This window comes from Falco cherrug, chromosome 3, assembly GCF_023634085.1.
Source record: "Falco cherrug isolate bFalChe1 chromosome 3, bFalChe1.pri, whole genome shotgun sequence".
In the NCBI taxonomy this organism is placed as follows: Eukaryota; Metazoa; Chordata; class Aves; order Falconiformes; family Falconidae; genus Falco; species Falco cherrug.
In genome coordinates, this window is record NC_073699.1 from 97,931,341 (window position 1) to 97,938,429 (window position 7,089).

Sequence of the window (7,089 nt, forward strand, 5' to 3'; positions counted from 1 at the left end):
GCAAAGCTGTCCAGCATATGGAAGTCTGCAGCATTGCAGCACGCAGCCTGGGACAGGCACTGCTTGCTTAACTTCCCAGCCATCCCAAAATCAGCGCCATTCCATCAGTCCAGCTGAACAGACGTTTGGCCTAAATGGGTGGGACTGAACCACTGTAATCAGACTATTTGTGGAATGTGTTTTCTTTTTTGGGGGGGTTACCAACCTGTCTGTTGAGACAGGGTCTAAATGGTGAGTAAATACGCTCTTAGAGGGGGAAGCCAAGAGCTTCTTATTAGAATCAGCAATGTTCCCCTTTATCTCAGTGCAGAGCTAGTTGCATTTTCTTTTGTTCTTTCAACAGGTTAGTAATTACTGTTGCAGTAATTAGGCTTGATGGAGAGTATATAAGACGATAAATGGTTATTCTGTGCAGTAGTGGGGGATATTTGGTGCCAAGCTTATTATTTTCAGTCAAAGCTAATTATCTCTATTACAATACATGACTCTCTTTCTTGAATTATGAGTGGGAAACTGCTGAATAGATTATTTTTTTTTCAAAGTGCCCTGAACCATGGAGAGAAATGAAAATTAAAAACAATGAAAAGCTTGTTAGACAATGAGAAGACTCATCTGTAAAGCTATTTCTGACAGATTTTTTCTCTCTCATCTCCAGTTATATAAATATCAAATGCTTATCACGAAATAAATTGTTGCCTTACACATGATAAGGGTAGAAAAGTTTGGTTCAGACATCCGAGAAACCCCTTGGGATCCAGTGGCTGGCTAGCAGTGAGCTCCACGGCCGGTCGGGAGCGATGGAGCCGGCTGGAGGGAGCAGTGAGGCTGTCCCTGCCGCGCAGCTGTGCTGCCTGCAGCCCGGCCGACCTCCGACGGGCGGAGGTGACCAAGGGATTTACAGATGTTCCTGTCAAGCGCCTTTGAAAAATACTGGCTGCCCAGAATAGGCATCTGTTTCGCCTGTATTTAGGGCCTGCCCTGGAAATCTGGACAGGGAAGCAATGTCAGAAGGGATTATACCCTCTGACTGGCTTACCTCGGGCGGTAAGGTCAGCGGGGAGAGCATGACTTTGATTAGTAAGGTTTATCTACTCTGCAGATGCTACCCCGTCATTTATTAATAATGCAGCCGTCCCCTCCTCCACTTACATCATGGTTTCAATTTGTAGCAGTGACAGGGCTGATCACCTTTCTGCTCTTAGATGGCTTACGACATACCCGGGCTTGCTTTGCCCCACACATCTGAATCATGCTGTAACTTGACGCGCTGACTGGTGACACCAGTAGTAGGGCTGCAGCTCGCTGCCAGCTGCCGTGGCTCAGCGAGGCTCCCGGCACCCCTCGTCCTGGCCCTCCACCTGAATTTCCTTCCTGTGGGAATGCGGGAGCAGTGCTGGGCGGGAGGAGGTGGTGGGCAACCACGCTTCGGGTTAACACGCTGACATGCCGGCGTGGAGAGCCGGAGCCGAGAGCTGGGAAGCGCTCCCGGGATGTGTGAGGTGGTGGCTGCCATACCCTCACCAGGCTCTGCAGGGTGATTGATGGGGCAATGGAAAGGGCAGCTGGTCGCTGCCGAATGTAAATACTCCCCTGTTAGGAACACACGGGATGGAAGGGAGGGAAGCTTCTTTTATCTCCTGCTTTCCATATATGTTTCTACTAAGTTTTAAAAATTGTGATTTTTTTTTTTTAGTTGAATTTAATTCCCTGCAGAAGAGAATCAGTAAGGCTTTCCTGCGTATTTACAAGGCAGCTTTCCTTAGAAATTCTGTAGCGTGCTTTTCCATGTGCTACGCAACAGATGTTTGGAGCTGATCGGTGTCATGTGTCGCGTTTTGCAGTACTTCAATACGTGCTTTAGAGAGACAAGCAGTACAAATAGGAGCTAAGTTACTAAGACAGATAAAATTTTCACAGCACTAGTATTTGCCTGCCTTTGGTTACTGCCCATAAACCCACATCAAACTACCACTGCGCTGCTCATCTACAGTCTATGCTAAAAGCTGCTCGACTCCCATCGGAAATTCCACCCTTTACCTTCGCACTAATTTTTCCAGCGGTCCCTTGTGCCACATAAAAGCTCTGTTTATTGACTTTATAGATTTTATACTTCTCATAAACTCCAAGTCGGACTTTCTCAGTTTTCTCAGGTAGTGCCGTCCTTACACAAAGGTGGTGTGCTGCTGTTTTAATAACATAGATATTATTTATTTAAATTTATGGTGCAGTATGAATTCTAAAATTAAGCGTGATCTTGTGAATTCTGTACAGGGAATTTACACACTGGAAATTTCTCTGTCTGCTGTGAAGTTCTTCATTGTGCTGTCCCAAACCTTAGTTCAGGTTAGTGATGGTGTTTCAAGAACTGCCTCTTAGGGGCTACACAGCTATAGCAAAGGTACCTTACTAATTCAAATTCCTGGCATCCTTGAAAGCCCAGTTTGGTGAAAATGAAAGGTGCTTTCCACTAAACTGCCTATAGATCCTATTAGGCAGTAGCCACATATTGGACAGGAGTGGCAGAGATTAATGATAAAAGCAGACACTATTCAAAGGTGTTGTTTCAGATTTTTTCATAATGTCATTATCAGTTAAGGTAGTCACTAGGTGGGGAAGAGTTCACATGTATTAGCATTTGGTAACAGTTATTTGCATGAAAGAGGGTTGTTAAGATAAGGGCCCTGAACTGGCTGTAGGCTAATAGAAGCTGTGTAAGGGCTACCAAGAAGACAATAATATGTAAAGTTAAGACAACATAGTCAATTATATTTTAAATTTCATCTAAATAGGTGTATTAAAATACTTGGATGCAGGAGAAGGGTAAGTCTCTTGACTTTCACAAGGCAAATACACTTATAGCACAAACAGATGAAAATAGAGACAGTTTTCACGTAATCAGATCAAATCTGTAGCACTCACTCCTTCATTCCTTGGTCTGAGTGTCCGAAATTTAGCAGCCAACAAGTAAATGTTGTAAAACATAGTACTGGCTGATTAAATCTGGCAAGAAGCAAAACTCCAGACTAGAAACTTGCAGTACCAGAGAGCTGGAAAATCCACTAAATATTCACAACAGTAACTCTATATAACTATAATCTTGTATAGATGTGTCTGCAAACTATAACTCAAAAAGCCAAACTAACCCATTTACAGCTGCAGACATCTCAACGGAATAGCTTTAGATGCTGTTAGCCTATTTTTGTTTTATGTCTCTCTCTTGTAGCTGCAACTTAACTGTTTTAAAGTGTAGCTCTGTGGGAATTGATGGGTTTTATTATGTACATTTCTGTACTATAAGAATGAGAATGATCGATTTTGTTTATGCTGGTTGTTGTTTGTTTGGCTGCGTGACAAGGTTGCTATCAACAGAAGGGATGAAGCATGAGGTAATGACTACAACTTAAATGAGAACACTTGTCATACCTGCTTTTTGCGTGGACTGATCAGCAACTATCAGGGCACAGTCGAATGCTGTGTGTGTTTTCTTTCATGTTTACAAACTGGCAAGGTTAATGGAAGGTAAACTTTGACATTTCTTAACAGTTTCCTTTGCCCCTGAAATCAAAGCTACTAGTATTGTGCTAAAGTACTTCAGAGCTACTGAGAGCTTGAGAAAAATGCTCTGTGAACCAAGCACAGAGACCATTTCTTACAAAGCAATTTAATTTTTTTTTTACTTATTTATAATCTGGAAGAAATTAATTTCAGCCTTCTACATATTCCCTTTGGTGAAGCTGTGCTGACTCCTCCTGATGATTTTCTTGTACTTTATGTGCCTGGAAGTGGTTTCCAGTATTAGCTGCTCCATCACCTTCCCAGGCTCAAATATAGTTCCCTGGGTCCTCCTCCCTGAAGGCAGGAGTGATGTTTGCTTTCCCCCAGTCTTCAGGCACTTCTCCCAATTGCTGTGATTGATCAAAGATGGTGATTGAAAGTGGCCTTGCAATGACACCTGCTAGCTCCCTCAGCACTCTCGTGTGCATCCTATCATGGCTCATGGACCAGTTTAATATGCCCAGTTTGCTTAAGCGTTCCCTGACCTGATCCTCTTCTGCCAAGGGTGTATCTTCCTTGTTCCAGCCTTTCTTTCCAGTCTCTAGGGCCTGGGATTCCTGAAGACTTTTGTCGCTTATGTACTTGCAGAAGCACTTGTTATTGTCTTTGACATCCCTCACCAGATTCAGTCACATTTAGGCTCTGACTTTCCTGACTTTGGCCCTGGGTGATCAAAACATGCCTCTGTATTCCTTCCAGGTTACCCATCCTCGCCTCCACCCTCTGTATGCTTCCTTTTTGTGTTTGAGTTTGGCTAGGAGCTATTTGTTCATCCACATGGGCCTCCTGGTATTTTTGGAAATCACTGGGATGGACAGCTCCTGAGCTTGGAGGAGATGATCCTTCAACATTATCCAGCTTTCTTGGGCCTTATTATTTCCCCAGGGCCTTATCCCATGGGATTTTTCCAAGCAGATCTTCAAAGAGGCCCAAGTCTGCTCTCCTGAAGTCCAGTGGCGTGAGCTTGCTTTTCACCCTCCTCCCTGCCCTCAGGATCCTGAACTCCACCACCTCATGGTCCCTTCGGCCAAGGCTAACTTTGATCTTCACATCCCCAACAAGCCCCTCCTTGTTGGTGAGTATGAGGTCCAGCAAAGCATTTTCTCCTCACTGGCTCTTCTGTCACTTGGAGGAGGAAGTTGTCATTCATGCTCTCCAGGAACGTCCTGGATTGCTTACTGTCCTGCTGTGTTGTCCCTCCAGCAGATATTGGGGTGGCTGAAGTCCCCCATGAGGATCAGGGCCTGCAAATGTGATGACACTGTATACAATTGCTTATATTGCTAGGGCAATCCGATGAGGGAAAGGAGGGGGCGAGACTGATGATGGAGATTATTTATGTTAGTCCAGAACTCTGGAAATATGTTCTGTCTTGCATATTGCCCTGCCAGAAAAGGTTACTACTAATATCCCTCTCCTACCTGAGAACTTACTACCCACACTAGAGGTAACTGTCCCCTCTGACCTGTGGCTCAGCGTCTCATAAACCCGCTGAAGTCTCATAAACCTGTTCAACTCAGGATAAACTGAGTGAACAAACCCTAAATATTTAAGCATCTTAGGTCAGGGCTCATTTTGCCTGAAGCATACTGGCTACCAGGTCAGCTTGCTGTAACCTCTGGTAAGGGTGAGAGGCAGCTGGAAAGATCATCTCCAACTGGTGTAGCTAGATCTGAAAAAGGACTTCTATCTTTGGCTTTTTTTTCCACTCTAGACATACTCTGCAAGTGACTGATTTTCAAAAGAAACCCACAGAACGCTTACCCAAAGAATTCTGCTGCCGCAGCGTTCCTGCTAAGAGGAAGGATGAGCTACACTCTTGTCTTGGTCTGGGAAGTGAGAAATCTGATGGTATTTGCGATGATCGGTCTAATCTGGAGAGGAATGGCCAGTCAAGAATTGTACAAAGCATGAGAGCAATGCTGCTCAGAGATGAGGGCTGCAACATCCACTGAGCATTAGCTCGTACCCCTGAACCTGCCTGAGTGTTGAGTAGAGATCGTGAGGAAGAGCTACCATTTGAAGAAGGCAGAAAATAAAGAAAAAAGAAACACTGAATGAACTAGGGTCTGTCAAATGCAAACATCAACATCAAATACGGACAAAAGCTGTTGCTTTTTTCTTTGGCTGACAAGAGGTTTTAATAAGGTGCTGTCATGACTTGAAAACTTCATTCCTGGACCCACATGGACCATAAGTGCTAGTTTCTTTCTTTTTGACTAGCTGCAATTTGCTGTCACTTGCCTGAAGTTCTTATAAAGTTTATGTAAGCTTTAATTTGGGAAAGACTTTGGCTCCTTTGGTGGGAACACACCACAAGCAAGGCTGGTAGAACTCGAGTCAGCTGCAGGAGAACTCTTCCTCATGTCAAGGCTACACCTGGCGCTGCTGCAGCAATGGTTGGGTGGCCAGGGGCTACCTGTGGAGGAACCTCTGCGAAATCTGGTGTAAAGAGCTGGACTCCTGTGGCAGAGGTCCATGACAAATTGCCAGAGATAAGCAGAAACCACCCAGGTACGCTTAAGCTCTCTGCTCTGAGCAGCTGAGCACTTCCAAAGTGTAATGTTGGATGGGGAAAAAATCCTTCAGCCTCCAATGCCTGTGGCAAACTGGGCACGTTCTGATATCCCAGTAGTGATAGTTGCCCCCTTGGCTCTTGTGCTCCATTTTTTGTGGATCATGAATGCCGTGGGTCTCAGAAGTTCACTTGCAGGTTTACCATTGCGCTCCCACCACTGTCATTCTCACATCTCACAAGGCTGAGGTTTTTTTCAAGATTTCCTGAAATTCTATACTCTAATTCAGATAACGGTATGCTCGTTTCATAATCAAGCAGCTGGGTCTTCATTCCAGAGGGTAAGTCAGACATGCAGAACAGTAACAGCAGGTGAAGAGGTGCTTTAGCACACCCCTTAGATGCAGAAATTACATATTTCAAAGTTGGAAGTTGCTTTTTAATAAGTTCATGTGGTAGTACTAATGATGGATGTTATTGCAGTTATTAAAAACACACATTTAAATAATAGAAATAAGCATAAAGGGGTCTCATGTGAACTCAAGAGCTAATGTTTGTATGAAAGTAAAAATAAAGGGAGAGGCAGTAAGTACTAAGAAACCCTAATAACTCAGGCAACTGAGTTGTGCATTTCTGGATGTGTTGGAGATTTTCCACAGATATTTCCTATGGAAAGAATTTATGAATCAAAGCATAAGAGTTGTCCAGGGAAGATTGGTCCCACATGGATACTGTTGCTGTTTTAACTCATCCAAATCTTTAAAACTATTCACTATGAACAGATTGTATTCATAAGTACAGGAAGCATTTGCATTTAGCATAGCTAAATTAGCTGAAGCAGAAATTAACACACTCCATGTAATGTTTAACCAGAAAATAGAATAGTTGTTTGATCAGAATGAGACATTTAGAGGGAAAAGATAATAGAAAGTCAAATTTTGTTCTTGATTGGGGTTACCATAGGAGTGCAGCAGCATAGTTCAGAGCAAAACATGGCCAGATTAATTTGCTTTCTGCTA